The 19306-nt window shown below is 51.3% G+C and overlaps 2 pseudogenes; one reads left to right on the top strand and one right to left on the bottom strand.

The window, feature by feature from the left end:
• Positions 1–15160: 15160 nt before the first annotated feature.
• LOC148092804 (large ribosomal subunit protein eL6 pseudogene) lies at positions 15161–17553 on the bottom strand (annotated as a pseudogene).
• A 399-nt stretch (positions 17554–17952) lies between these two features.
• Positions 17953–18602, top strand: LOC148092803 (platelet glycoprotein IX pseudogene; annotated as a pseudogene).
• The last annotated feature ends 704 nt before the right edge of the window (positions 18603–19306 follow it).

Raw genomic sequence — 19306 nt, 5'->3', positions numbered from 1 at the left:
ATTCCTGTTTAATAACACACATCCATATGGCTATGTATGAAACTTTTATAGGCACTTTGGTGCCATTCAAATACTTTTACAGAATTATTTTAGGGGAAGCTCTTCAATTTTACACTTACTCTTCCATTAGCGAGGGTTAAGAAACAAAAGCATTCCTCTGATTTACCATTGTTTAAATGTTTTTATTGATTTCAGAAAGGAAGGGAGAGGGAGAGATAGAAAAATCAATGATGACAGAGACTCACCATTGGGCTGCCTCCTGCAAGCCCGCTACTCGGGATCGAGCCTCAAACCCGGGGATGTGCCCTGACCATGTATCCAGCCATGACCTCCAGGTTGCCGTAGCGATGCTCAACCACTGAGCAACACTGCCTGGGCCTACTTACCGCTTTTTAATGTAAGAATACTATTCTAACAATGTTATAGAAGTGGTAGAAGTACCCCACTCTGTTAGCTCAAAGCTAAGCCCAGAAACAATGAATGTAACAAATTTACTTAAACACTGTGATCATAATTGTATTAAAACTACTTAATTAGCCTTGGCTGGTGTGCTTCAGCAGTTCGAGCATCGGCCCATGCAATGAAGGGCTCTCAGGTTCAATTTCTGGTCAAGGGCACGTACCTGAGTTGGGGATCCCTCCCTACCCCCAGTTGGGGCTCATGTGGGAGGCAACAAGTCCATGTATGTCTCTCACACCCATGTTTCTCTCTCTCCCTCTGTCTCTCCCACTCCCTCCTTCCCTGCCACTCTCTTTGAAAAGTAATGGAAAACATATTCTTGGGTGAGAATTAACAAAAAACAAAACAAAATTAAAAAAAAAAATCAAAATGTCTACTTTATTATAATGTGTACATATATTTAAACAAAAATAAAAGGTGGTATATCTATAATTCATTTATTTCTTCTTAAGTATCATGTAAACTTAGATTACTATCCACCTAGAAACTGAAAGTAGCAATTCAATTATGTGTAGACCTGCAAAAAATTGCTCTTTGCTGGCAGAGCGTTATTGCATAGCTAATAAAAATCATATAACAGATGTCATAATTTCTCTGCTTCCTCATTTCCATACTAAATGCTAATTTTGCATCAAACTACTGAAATAATGAAAGTTAAATAAAATTTACTTCATACAAATTTGTGTATAAAAAGTGAATAATCTGAACATGGTTGGACATGTTTAGACACAAAAAATGAGTGTATCAGAAAGCATTAATCTGTTCACTGAACTATTTAAAAAGATATACTACAAAATTACTTTTGAAAAAACCACCAAACTGGTCACCAGGCGTGGCTGAGCGGTTGAGCATCAAACCCATGACCCAGGGGACTGGGGTTTGATACCCAGTCAGGGCACAGGGCTGGGTTGCAGGCTCGATCCCCAGCAGGGGGCGTTCAGGAGGCAGCCCATCAGTGACTCTCATCATTGATGTTTCTCTCTCTCTCTCTCCATCTCCCTACCTCTCTGAAATTTAAAGACAAAATTAAAAATTAAAAAACAAAAAAACCCCAAACTTCACAAAACTGGAGTTTAATGGACAAAGCATCCAGAGGGCTCCTTGCTCTGGCAGAAGTCTCAGGGGATGCCATCAGCTGAAGCACCATAACGACTTCCCTGGAACAAGTCATTTCTGGCCTCCTTCATGCCATTAGTGAAGGTTTAAGTGAGAAGTGCACCAATAGCCTCATACCTCCAAGTCCAGTACATTCCTGACATGCTGTAGGTGCTTGGGGTCTATGGCTTTTGCTACAACTCTGTGATATTCTGTCGGAGCCAAACCATGTGGTTTTGGAGGATCCTGGTGTGGCACAGGAGGACTGGGCGGGGGGCTGGGAAAGCCCTGTAACAGCGCCGAGTTGTGGCAACACAAGGAACGAGGAACAGTGCCCACGGCTCCATCACACTGCAGGGAAGAGTGGGACTCGGCTCTGTGTGAGGGTGAGCGTGCCTCTCAGAAATAAAACCCTTACTGCGAAGGCTGACTCCCTAAGCAGCGGGTGCGTGCAGGGCCGGGAGACCCGAAGCACAGAGGACCCAGAGCCTGAGCCTGTCCTCTGTCCCTGCCCCCAGTGCCCAGTATGTCCTGCACTTTCCACTTGCCGGGCAGAAGGTAACTAACTAACCTGTAATGAGCTCCTGAGGACACTGGCTACTTGCAAAACTCACTAGAGCAACTGCAGAGGCAGAGGCCACCCGGTGGCAGCTGGAAAGTGGAGCCGAGCTGCAGACACACAGCGTCTACCCCACACTGCTGTCGCTGCGGGACCCTCACACCACAAAGGAGGACTCATTTGGGCGAGTGCGTGCATCGGAAAGCACGAGTCCCACGTGTAAAAGCCCCAGTGAGGCGCCAGGCTGACGGGAGCAGGCACTGGAGCAAGGACATGCTGGAAGGCCAGGCCAGTGGAATGAGCACCGGCCCAGGGGACGAAAACACGTCCCAGAGCCCTTCCACCGCCCATGGTCTGGGGACCCTCACACAGCTCCTCAGGCTTTGCTGAACTTGCAAGGTGGGGTTCAATCAACATCTGTCCCACTTACCGGGCTGGGAGACCGCGAGGACCGCCATGGTGACGACATGGAGCCTGCGGACCACACGGGGGGGGGGACCTGCCACACAGCTTTGTGGCCCGGCCAGTTCTCGGGAGTGGGGCTATCAGAAGGCAAGAAACAAAACCTCACCATTAAGGTTCTGGACCATGTAAAGATCCAAAGGCATCCCCAAGTTCTTCCTCAAACAGCAATACCATCCGCTATGTAAGCGTCACTGGCTCACATGCTGATCATGCACCTCCCTTCGTCTACACTCCCCGAATTAGACCTGTTCCTCCAACAACCCTGGGATCAGCTACAAGGAGGGAGCAGATACCGACTGGGAAGGTCATGATCTCATCACAGCGGCCTCCCTGACGCTGACAAGAGAGAGGGTCTCCATGCAAGGACAGAGTACAGAAGAGGCGATAGTGTTCTCTTTTCATTTTTAAAAAAATTTTTGAAAGCAGTGTGTGTGGGGGGGTGACTACAAGGGGTAGTGGAAGAGCCTTGTGGCACTGGCCTGTTCTGTCCTGACTGTGGGGGACCATGCAGAGCTGCACACAGGCAGAGAGGGGAATGAGCCTGGGGATGGAGGACCATGCTCGACCCGAGGGCCACCTTGGGCCTCTGCAGGGAAGAGAGCCAGTTCTGCTCACCCTGCTCCTGGGACTTCTCAGATTAACCACGTGGGCACCTGCGTTGCTTTCAAGCTCTGAAGGGCTCAATATACCAAAGAGAAAAGGTAGGCACCCTGCTCATCAGCGTCTGGGTCTGGCTGCATCAAAATGGGAACAGAAAGGGGCCAATCAGCAGCCACAGCCCGGCCCCCTTACTGGGTTTTAATTCCGGGGATAGTTTCTATATTTTTACAAAACAGACCATTTCCTTAAGTGACAATGTAACAGCACTGCCACGTTACCTGTTCGTTAGGCCTTGGATATGCGCCTTTAGCCTGTCTCTCTTCCATTTTCTGGCATCCACTGTCTCCTCAGCTTGCTGCACGAGAGGCTGTTCACCAAGACTCTGCTGGAAAGGATAGATATAAATCACAAAAATCGACACTGAACAAATCCCACTTTCCTCTTGCTTTGTGCACCATTAGACGTTCAATCCTCAGGAACTGGCAGAGCTGAAACCACCGACTGTGGCAGCTTAGTAGACATGGGGCACTTGCTGAGTGCCCACAACAGCCTGCATACACGCTCCCCTCAGGATCTGTGGGCTCACCATTTGCGTTGATGTCAATACAACTCCACATCCCGTTTTCCCCTCTGTAGTTCTGCGACTGGGCTGTGTCCCTCCTGGATCTGCTGACAGAGCCCCATATTCTACACGTTGCCCAGCTTTGCCTTCCTGGAGTACAGTGGCACAAACACCAAATGTACCACCAGTTTTTGGAGGGAAAGTGTCCTAAAATAATTTCAAACTTGTTGAAAACTAGTATCTAAATTTACATGCTAACATCAAAATCAATCCACTGCTCACTAGCTCCTAGATTATCAACTGCAAGGATCACAAATTGTCATCACTGACCAACACTCCCTGGACACCTGAGTGACGACAGGCCTTTAGGGAACATTGGTAAGCGCCATCCTTGCTGTCAGGGACTTTAAACCTGGTTGGAGAAAGCACACCAGTGGACATGGAAACGGCTACTCTTGAGACACCCTTAGTTCACACTGCATGTCACTTACCTCAACAGGCTGTGAAAGGAAACAAGGAAGAGTCAAAAAGAATGTTCTAAGAAAAACTAGAGCACTCAGGAATTGCTCACACAGTGCCGGGTGCAACGGCACCAGGCAGAGAAGTGAAGGCGGCTCCTTTACCTAAGATGGGAAGAGTCCCTGAGCTGACTGACACGGACAGACAAACACCACAGCGAGCAAAGGAAAAGAAGCCTTGGAAGCAGAAGTAATAGATCTAGAGGCAGAAGATAAAATACAGCAGCCCCCCTTTATCTGCAGGGGTCCATTCCAAGCCCCCATAGATGCCTGAAACTGTAGATAGTACTGAGCTTTACACACAGACCATTTCACTTAAAGGAAGCACCTGACAGCTTCCTTTTGGCAGATCCAAATGGCCAGCTTACGTTTTAGGGCCATTAGAAGTGAAGTAAGGGCTATTTCAACACCAGCAGTGCAATGCTATGACAACTGGTCTGAAAACAGACGTCAAGGGCAGGTGGCAAGTAAAGCATCCTGGATGGAGCAGGACAGCCCGAGATTTCACCAGGCTTCTCAGAACATCGCACCATTTAAAACTTCTCAATTGTTTCTTTCTGTAACTTTTCATTTAATTATCTTTGCACCATGGCTGACAGCAGGTGACAATCCACAGAGAGCAGAAGTGAGGTTAAAGGGGACCATGGTGGTGGGAAGTTAACTAGCAATTCCATTGGCTGCCTTCAAGGTGCCTGTTGGGGTGAAGCTGGTTTCAGGGGCAGGGGAAGGCCCTGCAGGCCTGCACTGCTGTGTCCTGGCTTATGACCTTGACCTTCCATGTGAGGCTCTTCAAGCCAGTGTTGCAGACTAGCTTAGTGCTTCAGAAAGGCTGGCTCCAGGAGCAGGTGCACAGAAAAGGCCAAGGTAAGGGGAAGGGGTCCAGGACAAAGCAAGGGCGAGGGGAGTGGCAGTCAGGTTTGGAGCCTGAGGCAGTAAATGCCGAATGCAGGTGTCCCCTGAGGACAGCGGTGGGAATGGCCACTCAGTCCCCGGGATGAAAAGCCTCCAGAGCTTTCCCCCTACTCTTCATCATGGGAATTTCAAGACATGAAAGTAGAAGAATAACCGATTCACCACGCGCAGCTCCAACAGGACCCCACCACTGTGCCCCGTGTCCCGCCCTCTGTCCTCATCATTTTGCGGGAGCCCCTGGGGACTGAGGCCCTGCACAGGATTCCTGATCTGCGGGCAGCATCCTCCAGGAGTTTCACTCCTTCCCGCACCCTCCGCAGAGACTCTCTCCGGCTCCCACCCCCCCGCCCCCCTTGTTCTTCCCACTTTCCTCCCTTCCTGGGCCTCCTGCTCCCCTTGCTCTGCGCTGGGTGCAGCCTCCGCTCGCCCTCCCGGGGCCTCCTGGGCACCCGACTCCCCTCGTCCCTTTCATGGGCGGCCTGTCCTCCCTCCGCCTCCCCGCTGCTGTCCCACCAGCCACTCCCGCGCCCCCCCAGGGCTCCCAGGACACCGTGGGCATCCCGCGGGGGACCGGAGCCTCTGGAACTGGCTCACCTTCCTCCAGGCTGTTCGCGCCCAGGCGGGATCCAGCCCCTGGACCTGTCGCCCCCCCGCACTCCCCGGGAGCGCCCGTTTGGGGGGCGGGGGGCCGGGGGCCTTTTGGGGGTGGCCCTGGATGGGGCAGAGCTGGGCCCTCAGAGGCGGTGGGGCCTGGGGTGGCCTCGGGGCGCGACCCTCGGGGCCCTGAAGGGGTCCGCTGTGCCTGGGCCCACGGGCCTTCCTCAGCAGGAGCTTCTCCTTCCTAGGACCCGGGACGCTTCCTCCCACCTGCATGGGTCTGCTCCCCAGGTCCGCTCATGGCCTCGGAGGCAGGGGGACTGTCCCTGGGGGGTCTCCTGCAGAGCTCCCCCGGCTCCAGCTTCAGCTGCTTCTGGCTCCACTGGCCCCTGCAGGCCCGCGCCCGCCCTGGAGCTTCCTGCAGCCCCTGCAGGCAGGAGGGCGGGAGCCAGGGAACCAGGCAGCCCCACCACGTCCCTCCCAGAGCTCGGTCCCCTCCCTGGGAGCTGAGCCCAGACACCTGCTCACTGAGCCCATGACACCCCCAGTTATGGTCAAGGTGCCTCTTCACCACCCGCCACAGGAGGAAGCCGCTTGTGTGCTGGGAGCCCGTGACCTGTCTGGACATGGTCCACCCACCTGAGGGTCTGGGGTCAGGGACTGACCCTCCCCGCAGTTACCCTGGATGCTGGGAGCCGGCTACCTGTCTGGACATGGGGCACGGAGCCTGAGGGCCTGGAGCCAAGACTCAGCCCTCCCCACAAGTTCCTGTGAGGAGCCGAAATAAAGGTAATTCCCAAGGTCTGGGCCCATGCAGGAGGCAGGATGTTTACTCTGAAAGTGTGTTTGTGCAGCTTGAAGGAACTACTTTGTATCGGCCTCACCTCCTTACCAGTTGTTTCTTACTCACTAGTAATAAAGGCCCTGGAGCCATTTGGGGCTGCACCTCATTCAGGGCAGTCCTCCTGATTCCATAACTTTGTTTGTCTCTTTAATTCCCCCCCTCCCCCAAACTCAGGTTTGTTCAGCCTTCAGGCTGCTTCCTGACATTTGTGGGCAGGGCGTGAATCTTTCACCAGTGGGTGCATTTACCTGGGTGGGAACCTACCCACGAGAAAATGTGCGGTGGTGTTTCTGGGTGTATTTATGGGGAATTTCATACTCAGCTTGCTGGTCTGAGACTCGTGTTTCTGCTCAGCCTGGGAGACACCTGGACCGATTTTCTCCTGCAGCCCAGAAGGAAGCCACCCTGCCCGCACCTTGATTTCTGGGAATGAGTATTTCACAGGCTGAGGTGGGAGCCCTGTAGGCTGACCAAGCCTCAGTGTGGAGAGCTCTGATGACTGCCCACCTGCCTGGCCAAGGTCTCCTAAGCCCCTGGAGAGAAGCAACAGGAGAGGAAGGGACCCCCAGCTGCAGCCCCCAGTCTTGGGGTGAGCAGCAGGAGGAGGGGGTGCCTGGGGCACTGGCCCATCCCTGCCTCCCTGGCCAGGGCTGATTTCGGGCCTGGGGCACTGGGGGTCCAGTGTGCAGCACTGTGCAAAGGAGAGGCAAGAGCAGGCATGACAGAGTTCGTCTTCTGTCTGTCCCCACCTCCTCCACGGCTGCATATACTCAGCACCCCCCCCACCCCCCACCCTAGTCTCTGCAGGGTCTGGCTTCTGTTGTTCCCCCTGGAGCCCATGCCTTTCTCTCATTCAATGATTTCTCTGGTGCAAATTGGGAAGAGGGAGTCAGTCACCCTTTCCACCACCCCATTTAACAGGAACCAAATGAATTAACTCCATTTATTCCCACAGAGCTGTGAGAAGGGGTCTGGCCTGGACAACTCTCCTCCCACCAGGGGCAGAGCTCCTGAGTCTGCCCCAGCCTGTGATCCCAGGAAAAGGGGATCAGTGCTGGGTTGGAAATCAGAGCCCGACCGCTCAGAATGACAGTGCAGAGGTCTTAGATATTCGGCCCTGTTGGAGCCTGGGCCATGGCCCTGCACAGCCCCTGGCCAGCTGTGTGAAGAGATTGGACTGCCAAGGAGAGCTGATATGTAGATGTATTTTTGATCCCCAACTACCTGGTGTGGCAGCCAGGGGGTGACAGGGAGCCAGACAGAGCTGAGGTATTAGGATTGTGTCTTTGGGTGAGCATCTATCGGGGAGACAGGCAGGCATGTGTGGGCGCTACAGCTGCATTGTGGGGAAGCAGGTCCATGTGAACTCCCCAGTGAGTTGAGTCAGCTCAGCCCTGGGAAGGAGAGGAAGCACCCGCCACCCCTTCTACAGGGTAAGGGCACTATGCCCAACTTGGGGCTGAGTAAACCACCTCTGCAGAGTGCAGCTCCAGGGGGAAGGGAGAGCAGCCCAGAGCAGAGACACCCAAAGGCAAGACCCAAGGCAGACTCAGCCCTGGGGCTCCAGAGGCCCTGCCCACGAGAATGCTTGGGGTTCCCCCTGGGAAGCTTCAGACAGGTTGCCAAAGGCCAGGGAGGTGCCTGGGACTGACGATGGAGGCTCTTTTAAAATCATTTTCCCAACTGGGTCAGTGTCTGATTTCCTTCATTTTAAGTACTTTTCACCGGTCTTGGAAAAGCATGCGTCTCATGGGTTTCAAGAAAGTCTCCATATCGGAGGAACTGGGGCCACTTTGACCAGTAAAAACACAGGTTGCCCTATAACCTTCCCTAGGCGGAAGGACACAGCTTCTCATTTAAAAACACCCAGTGTTGAGTAGCTCTCCCTTTCATTCTCACAGAAGCTTAACGCTGAGGGAGGAGGCAGGGAGTTGGGGATGGTGAAGGAGAGAGAAAGTAGCCCAGCAGCTACAAGGGCCTTAGTAATGTCCCCTTTGGGGTAATTTCAGTTTCTTCTAAACTATTAGTAAGCAGAAGGGAACGTGTCCTCATAGTTCTCAGAGCAGCCATGTGCTTGCCTCTGTTTCTTTTCTCTTTCTAAATCCCGCGTCAGTTTTCTGTAGCCCCTCTCAAGTTGAACAGACTCCTCTGCCGGAGTTCCCAGCAAAGCTCATTTAGTAATTCTGTTGCTTTGCTCCCAGAAACCAGTAGGTACATTAATTAGAATAGGTCAGAATAGCCAGAATCACATGTTCTAACAGTTAAATAGTTTTGTGAACCCCTCAGAGGCCCAGAGAAAATTGGGTCGGTCTTTAGGGACATTCCTTAATCCTGTTCTAGTCCAAGGAATATATATAATCATTGGTTCCCTCTGCTTGAGGTTGGCTTTTCCATGAAAGGCGCTCATAGAATTCCTGGATTATCCTTGTCTGAATTTCTATTCTCATTTTTCCTTAGGCCAGTAGGCATTGGCAGTAGAGAAGTTAGAGAGCAAGAAAGAAGGGAGGGGAGGGCAAGTCCAAACAAGAAAGCTCAGAAAGCAAAGGATATAGGGCAGGAGCTGCAGAAAGGGGAAGAATGGGTTGTTGGCACTTATTAGCTTCAGAAGCCTTCCTGAGTTCAGACACAGTCTCTAAAATTTCTTATTAACTTCTTGTGAAGAAGAGATTTTATCTTTGCTCCTCCTAAATTCTTCTAATTTCCAATCAAGATATGCTTCCAATTCATTCAGTTTCACTTTTCTAATTTTGCATGCAAAAAAAAATTAATTTAGTCATCCACAGAGTTCCGTTTTGGCCATCTTAAGTTGATATCACTTCTAGTTAAATCTTCTCATTTCTGTAAGTACTTGCAAGTAAAGCCTTTCTATTTATTGTATATGTGTAGAAGAAGTACTAATAGGGGCTGGGGCTGGAACTTTTCAGCCTTGGAGGCACAATTTCCCATGTTAATTTTAGTTTCCTTTGGATATTTGCAGAGTCTGAGCAAATTTCTAGGGATAGCGTGTGATGGGTTGAAGTGTGCTGCTTATGGGTTGAACTGCAAGAGGCTATTACCTCCCAAGTAGCACCAACCCCTCTTATGTGTCTCAGTTTCTCCCCCAGCTGTCTAACACAGCCTTGAGGACTCAGAGCACTAGGTAACCAACATTTATGTGCACATCCCCGGACTTAGTTTTCCTATGGGACTCCTGCATGTCATGAGGATGCCCTCTGACACCTCCACAGAGATTCTTAGTCACCTAAGAATACCCAAGATTAGAGCTGGAGCCCAAAGAGTTCAGACTCTCCTCTACCCAGCAAAAGCTTTTCTTCAGACTCACAATGATTTCAATCGAAAAGCCAAAATTAAAAGGAGCCTCCCATCTCAACTCCTATCCTGAGGTTTCAAGTCATCTCTAGCTTGGTCCTCTCAACCCTTAACCTTCAGCTCCACATTGAGGATTTTTTTTTAAAAACAGCTCAAATAAAGTCAGACCTCTTACTCTAAAACGGGGGTTCCAGAATTTTGAGAAAATCTCATGCAAGTTCACTTGATGCAAAGCAAGAAACCGGTGGGGCCCAGTGGGCCCCTGTTGATAACTAGCATGAGCCCAGGTCTTCAAGCTGGTCCCGCGTGGGCTTCTCTGGAATTCTTTGCCCTATGCCAAGGAAGTGTCCATGTAAGAAATGTTTAAAGCTGTAGAGAAGTTTTATGAGTTTATTTGAGCCAAACTGATGACAACTGCCAGGAAGCAAAATCTCAGTGGATTGACAAAATGCTCCTGAGAATTGCAGTTTGGCACCTTATTTTATACATTACATTCAAAGGAGGGGGCAGAAGGGGTCACATGAAATCCACTGGCGCCAGTTTAGGGAGGCAGAAGAAGGCAAAGTGGGGACCTCTCTGGAGTTGGATAAAAAGTAAAAGAAACAGACACATATTCTTCTACACAGGTGGGTAGAGGAGAGTTTGCAGGGGACAATGAACACGACAACCACAGCAACGCGGGCTCTGTGGGCTCCCGCTCTGCTGGGAGGTTGTACCCTGAGGGTCTGGGGAAAGGAAATTACCCTGATGTTCCAAAGCTATATTATTGTACATGGAAAAAGGACAGGCTCAGTTGAGGTGTAGACTGACCTTTCTCAGGAAAGATACCAGTCTAGGCCGTGACCACCAGCCATGACTCGCTTTCAGTTAGAAAGTTTAATTTCAGACCGTCCTATGTGGTTACTTCAGGTCTCTGAGTTTTTGTGTTTTTTTATTTTTTAAAAAAATATTACTGATTTTAGAGAGAGAGGAAGGGATAGAGAGTGGGAGAGAGAGAAACACTGATTTGTCCCACTGATTTGTGCATTCACTAGTTGATTCTCCTATGTGCCCTGACTGGGGATGGAACCTGCCTCTTTGTCGCATCTCGATGATGCTCTAACCGGCTGAGCTACCAGCCAGGCTCTGACTCTGAGTTTGTGAGGCCCCCCGTGCTGGCCTCCATTGAGCTTGTCAGCTTTAGTGTGTTGCCCCTTTTTCGTCCACCCTGCCTGTGAAGGTGTCAGAGGAACTGTGTGATGGCTTTGAGAACCTGCCCAAAGCCTCCTTGCACATGACAGTAATGAAAGGAAGTCAGGGCTCATTCCCAGTGTTGGGTGTCTTGAGGGTAGTGGTGCAAGTCAGCTCTGCGGGTCTAGCACAGCTTAGGGTGACTCCGTTGCTGCTGGAAACGGGCTCCTTTCATGAAGTCATGAGGAAACATTCACGGGAGGTGAGGTGTGGTTAAGTCTATTGAAGCTGGAACAAGCACAAAGGACTGTCCTGGGTTCTGCTCTGTCCCACTGTGGAGAAAGTCCAGCCTTTCCTTCATCTGGCCCAGAAATGGGGCCAGTGTCTAGAAATTCTGAGTCATGCCAAGACTTAGTCCAGTGTGGTCTCTGTCCCCATCTGGCTGGCTTAGTCTGTCCCCACTGTGCTCTGGGTAGCACAGGGCCCAGGCTCGGGCTTGGAGCCCACACTCGGAGGCGGTGTGGCTGTTGGACCCCAGGTGCTGCTGGGCCTGCTGACTGCTGCTGAGAGAGACGGCGTGGCCAACGCGGTGAAGGAGCGTTACCCGTTGTGGGAGGACAAGCGGGAGCGAGCTCTGTTGAGCTTGGATCGTACCATCTCCCCTTCGACAGGACCAGGTGCTTTTTCAAACTAACCACTCACTTTCCCAATCCTTTCGCAGGATTGCACTGGGCCCTTCCCAACCAATCCATTCCCTGGATCTCCTGGGGCTGTGTCCCCACCCCATCTGATCCTTTCCCCAGCCTAGGCCCCCCCCTTTATGGTCAGCACCTTAGTTCCTAGCGTGCATGCCCTATAGAAAAACCACGTCCCCACACCATCGAGGCTTAGGGCATGCACCCGACAGAGAAATGTCCCCCTTAGTGTATATTCTTCCCCCTATAGTTTGGACACACCGACCGGTTGTGCCCTGGGGAGACTGGAAGGCTGATCCTTTCTCCCTACACAGGGAGGGAGGGGTGTTAATTCCCCAGGCGACACTGTGATCCCCAGGGGTGCCTATGAATGCTGGGGCTTCCTTGCAATACAGGCCAATATTTGATTGAGCTCCTACTTTATTATGCTCACGTCTGAGTCCCTCTGCTCTCCTCATTAATGTCCAGCTACCGACGCCAACAATCCCACAGCCCAATCTGCACCCCTCAGTCACGCTGAGGAAATGGGAGAACTCACTCTATTTTCTTCACCAGAAATGCAGCTGTGGTGTGTGAACCAGGGATGGTGTGAGCCTGAATTACCTCATGATGTATTTTCTATATTTATTATTTTTTATAGTATACCTTTATTGGTTTCAGAGAGAGGAAGGGAGAGGGGGAGAGAGAGAGAGAATCATCTATGATGGCAGTGTCGCTGACAGGCTGCCTCCTGCCCTGGGGATCGAGCCCGCCACCCGGGCAGGTGCCCTGACCAGGAATCGAACCGCCATCTCCTGGGTCATAGGTCGATGCTCCCCTGTTGAGCCACGATGGCTCTGCTCGTGATTTACTTTTAATGTTCTACACATCACAAACGTTAGCCATGATTTCTTTTTTCCATTTTTCTATTTCATATGAACATATTTCCCTTTGGGAATAAATCATGTTGAAAGCTGAATTTTCCCTTTGAGCATAACAAGTTTTGTGGATTCTTTTAGCCACTTTAAAAGACAATTTTTCTTAAAAGGCACTGCCCATTCCTTCTCTGAGTATGGACTTAGTTTGCCTTGGGGACTTAGGGGTTCTTCTGAATGTCATCTCATGGTGTCCTGAGATGTACGTAATGTTCACATTAGCTGTCTCTGAATTCGGTCAATACGTTCCCTGCTTTTCTGGAGCTGCCTGCTCTTCTCTCTGCTCCTCAGTCGCACTGACTTGGGTCTTGGTCAGGGTGTTTCAGTTAAGACAGAAAAGCCAAAGCAGGAAGTGGAGTCTGGGCTCGGGCGGGCCTGGTACAGCTTGGCCAGGCCTCCATGCATCTCCCCTGGGCTTCATGTCTTCTCTCCTGCCCTGTTCCCAGGCATGCCTTTCTCTTTGGTGACTAAAGGCTACATTCGCTCATCTCTGTGTCCTGTCTTGTCTTGTGGGTACATGGGGAACAGCCCCTTTGCCAATGGTGTCCCTGTGTCTGCCTCCTAACGGGACTGATTACGTTGCACGTCCAGGCATGAACTTGTCACTTAGGCCAGGGACCGTGGTTTTGGGGATATCCATCCCAAACCACCCAGCAGCCAGGGTGGGTACCTAAAAAAGTAGGGGACAGGATGGTCCCCCAAATAAATCAGGACGGCTTTACCAGGGCGGGGTGGTAAGGACAACCTAACCTGTTAACAGTCTATGTGTAAGCCTCTTGCAATGCCCCATCTAGCAGGGTGTAGATACAGACTTTTTCAGTAAAAATCATTCCTGCTGTGACTTCCCACAGCACCCAGAGGTGCACGAGTGTGTCCTTCCCAGTAGTTGCCTTTCTGTGCTTTCAGACTACCTCAGGTGGGCACCTGGGAACCCCCCAGCTTCCCTTCCCAATCTCCAGGCACAAGAACTAACACCGTCCCTGGGAACAGCCATTCACAGCTCCTGCTTTGGAGGCAGCAGTGGGTTCAGGCTTCGTGGGAGTGAAACCAGCCTCTCACATCTCACGTCTCACGGCACCAGCTCAAGGTGTCCTTCTGTCCCTGTCTAGTGAAGGACACGGCCAACCTCATCCAGCCACAGCCAGTGTAAAGGCCACGTGGGCATATGGGCGGTCTCCCGGGCAAGTTGGTGCCCCGTTTGCATCTGTGACGCCCAGTCAGCTGCCTAGAGATCTCTCGGTGTCCTCATTGTCATCTGTGCTCCAGGTCAGCCCTCCAGACCCTGTGTGATGACTGCGATGTTCCCATCCACGTGTCCAATATGGTAGCTGCTGACCACAGGTGGCTCCTGAGCACTGAGCTGTGGCCCCTGCCCTGGAGGAACTGAATATCCTGTTCCGTTCTGTTCACTCCATTCTAGTCTGTTGTCTTCATTTACATTTAAATAGTCACATGTGACCAGTGTATGTGACCGCACAATAATCTAGAGACAGGTAACCTTACCGACTAAGTCTAAGACGGGTGAGCTCTTCCCTGCATTTCCTCCGTCAGGCGACAGCTTCTTTGTGTGTGTTCTCTTTTGAGTGTTTCTGGATCTATTTTCTTCATCAGTTTATTTTGTTCATTAGATTCCACCTATAAGTGAGCTCATGTGATATTTGTCTTTCTCTGACTGGCCATTTCCCTTAGCATAATCATCTCCAAGACCATCCATGCTGTCTCAAAGGGTAGGAGATTCTTCTTTTTCACCGCTGCATAGTATTCTGTTGTGTAAATGTTCCAAAGCTCTTTTTTCCACTCATCTACTGATGGGAACTTGGGTTCTTTCCAGATCTTAGCTATTGTAAATAGCGCCGCTATGAACATATCCTGTATTGTGCAGAAGCTACTTAGTTTGATGTGGTCCCATCTGTTTACTTTCTCCATTGTTTCCCTTACACTAGGAGATGTATCCACAAACATCTCTACGAGATATGTCTAATATTTTGCTGCCTACATTTTCTTCTAGGATTTTTATGGTTTCACAAGTCACATTTAAGTCTTTCATGCATTTCGAGTTTATTCTTGTGTATGGTGTAAGTTGGTGGTCTAGTTTCAGTTTTTTGCATGTACCTGTCCAGTTTTCCCAACACCATGTATGGAAGAGACTGTCTTTACTCCATTGTATAGTCTTGTCTCCTTTGTCGAACATTTGTTGAGCATATGGCTTGGGTAGATTTCTGGGTTCTCTGTTCTGTTCCACTGATCTCTATGCCTGCTCTTGAGCCAGCACCAGGCTGTTTTGATTGCAGAGGCTTTGTAGTATCACTCGGTATGTGGTATTGTGATCCCTCCAACTTTGTTCTTTCTCAGGATTGCTGAGGCTATTTGAGTCTTTTTTTTTTTTTTAACAGGTCTGTTGTTTAATCAGGTTCTTCGTAAGAAACTGAGAACACCAGTTTGCGAGGGTCAAGCCCTCTGGCTAGAGCAGGCAGAGCAGAGGCAGCCCTGGGGCTGAGGGCAGCTTTGGTTTCAGGCAGAACCTGCGAGTCCGGCTCTGTCTCGGCCTCGCCCTGCTCTGCCAGCTCCTGTCTCTCTCTGTCTGTGCGGAAGGTGCCACCCTCCTGGGGCTGGGCCTGCGGAGCTGCTTCTGCTGGAAGGAAGCCTCGGGGAGATGCTGGGGGATCCTCACGCCACGGCTGTCACTTTTGGCGGGGATGGTGATGGCAAATTTCTGGTGTGTTCTCCGCAGAGGGACTCGATTAAGGGACAGGGGTCCAGGCCCAAGCAGCCAACCACTGCTCAGCTGCTTCAGGGAAACCTCCCTCTGGCCTCTGTGGCGCCCTGAGGGTGACAGAGCGCCCCGGGTGGCGCTGGCCCGCGATGTCCTCACGTGCTGGGCGGAGGGTGACCTGCTCTGGCTCAGCAGCTTCCGAGGCGCGTCTCAGGAGGAAACACCGAGGCATGTGGCGCAGTTTGCCACTCGGTACCGCCATTCTTGTCACCACCGACTGGTTCTGTGACAGTAGCGGGGACGGTCTCCTTCTTCTTTTCAGTCCGGGGTTTAGCAGCTGAGCACCGCCCCTGGTGCAGGGCTCTCGGGAGTCACAGCCGCGGGCCACATGCCGGGTCCTGGGCCAGGCCGGGCTGCGGGCAGCGGGGCTTCCCCTCGGGCGCCCGGCCTGCGGTCGCCCCTCTCAACCTGGCCGCCGCCCAGCCTCCTTGGCCTCAGGGTTCCCTCCTTACCGCCAGCTTTCTCCTTAGTATCCGGATGGCTCCTCGGCTTTCTTGGCACCCACCAGCTTGCAAGATGGGAAAGAGAAGGAAGGTCCCCTTTGGGGTCTTTTTTGGTTCCATATAAACTTTTGGAGTGTTTGTTCTAGATCTGTGAAATGTGCCATGGGTATATTTGCATTGAACCTATACATTGCTTTTGGTAGGATAGACATTTTAATGATGTTAATTCTACCAATCCATGAACATGGTATATTCTTCCACTTGTTTATATCTTCTTCTAGCTGTTTTAAACATCCTGTAGTTTTCTGCGTACAAGTCTTTTACCTCCTTGCTTAAACTCATTCCTAAGTATCTTCATTTTTTTATTGCAATAGTAAATGGGATTCTTTTTTATGTTTCTCTTTATGAGAGTTCAATATTGGTGTATAAAAACACAATAGATTTTGGAATGTTAACTTGTATCTTGCCACATTGCCAAATTCATTTATTAAATCTAGTAGTTGTTTGGTGGAGTCCTTATGATTTTCTATGTACACTATCATGTCATCTGCAAATAATGACCATTTTACTTCTTTGTTTCCAATTTGAATGCCTTTTTGTTTTCTTCTTGTTTGATGGCTGGGGCTGGGACTATTTTGATTAAAAGTGGTGAAAGGGGCACGCACTATGGGACCCCTTCGGTAAACTCAAGTTGACCTAGGCTTCTGTGCCCAAGGCACTAGGACCCAGGGCTCCCTACCCCAGGAGACAGGCCCTCCAGGGCTGCATGCAGGGGATAAGCCAGGCTATTTTGATCACTTCCTTCCTCCCTCTCAAGCTGTAGCTACCTTCAGCCGCTTTACATAGGACTGCCACTCCAGCCTCAACCAGGACAGTTCAGGTCACAGAAAGGGAACTGCTCTGCAGGCCTGGAAGGTAAGTAGCCCTCCTTATTACCAGTACTGCCTCCTACACCAGGGCTCCTCCCAGGCGGTGGGGAGGTGGGCTGTCAAGTCTCACCTCTATGCCTCCTTTTGCTCTCCCTTCCAGAAGATGGGGTTGGGTGGGGCCATTCACTCGGAGACACCTGCTCCTAGGCTCAGTCAAAATTCATTGGTTTATTCAACAAATAGTCTTTGGGAGCCTGCTATGAGCCAGGCCCTGGGGTGTGGAGGGGTGGGGGCTTGGGAAGAGCTTGTCTTAGAAAGGGGGAAAACAGTTGTGGAGGGAAGGCAGGGAATCAGGCAGAAAACTGCGGCTCATGAGACCTGAGTTTGAGTCTGTTTTCTGACACAGACTACTGGGAGACCCCGCACAAAACACTCTGTCTCTGAGCCTTAATTTCCCAAAACCTGGATGAGTGGCTTTCCAGAGGGGGCCCCCTTTGGGTTCCCTTTCTTGCCCCCAGCTGCTTGTGTTGTTTTCTATATCAAGCATCAAATAAGAGTTGACTTTGCCATAGCAAGTGTTTGAAATTGGTGGGATGACAGGTGGTCTGTGAAAGCCACGCCATCAGCCTAACCCCAGCCTTAGGCAGGGAGACTGGGAGCACCCTTTCCTGGCTCTGAGGCCAAGTGCCAGGACTGTAAACCATGGAGCAGAGACCTGCTGTCCCCACCTTCTGAAGCCATGTCCTCTTCTGAAGGTCCCCTGCTTCATCCCCACCTCAGCCACCCTCACTGTCTTGCCTCCTGAGTGTTCAGCGAGGGTCTGCCAGGCCCAAGTTGGGCACGGTTCACTTCCTTCAGTCTTCACCGCTGCAATTTCATAGACAAGAAAGCTCGGTCCTGCCAAGGTGTGGCTCAGCGGTTGAGCATTGACCTAGGATCCAGGCAATCGGGGTTTGATTCCCGGTCAGGACACATGCCCAGGTTGCGGGCTCGATCCCCAGTCGGGGGTGTTGCAGGAGGCAGCAGATCAATGACTATTCCTCTCCTTACCTCTCTGAAATCAATAAAGGTATATTTTTTAAAAAAGGAAAGCTGAGGCCCTAGAAGGTAATTGTCCCCTGATCAAGGTCAGAAACCATTGTTCCCATGGTACCCACTGGTTCTTGGGATGGGGTGCAGGCTACTAGTCCCTCCCTCACCCCACACTCACTCTCCCCACAGCCAGCCTGCACAATGCCTGCCTGGGGGACCCTGCTCCTGCTCTGGGCTACAGCAGAGGCCACCAAGGACTGCCCTGAACCTTGCACCTGCCAGGCCCTGGAAACCATGGGGCTGTGGGTGGACTGCAGGGGCCGAGGGCTCACATCCCTTCCTGCCCTGCCAGCCCACACCCGCCACCTCCTGCTGGCCAATAACAGCCTTCGTTCCATGCCTCCCGGCACCCTCGATCACCTGGTCCAGCTGCGGACGCTTGATGTGACACAGAACCCGTGGCACTGTGACTGCAGTCTCACTTACCTGCACCTCTGGCTGGAGGACCACACACCCGAGGCCCTGCTGGATGTCCACTGTGCCAGCCCCAGCCTTGCCACCATCCACCCACTGGGCCATCTCACAGGCTATGAGCTAGGCAACTGTGGCTGGCAGCTACAGACATCCTGGGACTACCCAGGGGTCTGGTGGGATGTGGCACTGCTTGTTGTGGCCACAACAGGCCTGGCTCTCCTGGCAATTCTGCTGTGTACTGCCAGAGAGCCTGTGCTCCCAGGGTCACCCTCAGGCCCACCTGAGCCCCTCCCCAGACTCCATCAGCCCTGATCAGCCAGAACCACCAGTAACTCAAAATAAACTGGCTGCTCAGCCATTTCATCCAAACTCAGAGATTTTCTTTTTCCCTCTCAGTACATTCTGGAAACCTGGGTTCTTTTTTATATTAACTGGTGCTTTTCTGTCCCCCAAGTTCCTAGTAAAAGGGGCTGTCCCACTTCCTTCCAACCAGCCACCCCCAGTTTCACAATTTGGAAATCCAGAGCCCTTCCCCAGTGCCTGCCAGGTCCCAGGTCATCAGTTCTCCTACCCTCCCCTGTCTATAGTACCAGCTTCCCACAGGGACCATCCTAGGGAGCCCAGGCCAACTGCACATCAAATTCCAAAAACAAGAAAAAACAAAAACTTTCTCTCAAGTTTTTGAAGAGGGCATGGTTATCTCTGCAACAGACATACAGAAAAAGGCACTTCACCATTCCCAAATGGCCCTTGGTCAAAATGTCTGGCCCTGAGGCCATCTGGGCTCACCCGCCCATTTGTTTCTCTTCTCTTGGACTAGTTTCTCTCTCCTTTACTTCCCCCCTACCCCTCTTCTTCAGAAACAGCACATTAAATTACTCCATTTCTTATGGAAACAACTCCCCTCCAAGTGCTGACATCAGACATCTGCAAACTCTGGGGTTCAACTTCCACCGCATTCACCAGATTCTTCAAAGAAGACACGTCTCTTCTCAGAGGAATTCTGGTGCCAACAG

This window comes from Miniopterus natalensis, chromosome 7, assembly GCF_054644295.1.
Source record: "Miniopterus natalensis isolate mMinNat1 chromosome 7, mMinNat1.hap1, whole genome shotgun sequence".
Taxonomy (NCBI): Eukaryota; Metazoa; Chordata; class Mammalia; order Chiroptera; family Miniopteridae; genus Miniopterus; species Miniopterus natalensis.
The sequence above is the reverse complement of the archived record's forward strand: the minus strand, read 5'-3'. Positions and strand labels throughout refer to the sequence as shown.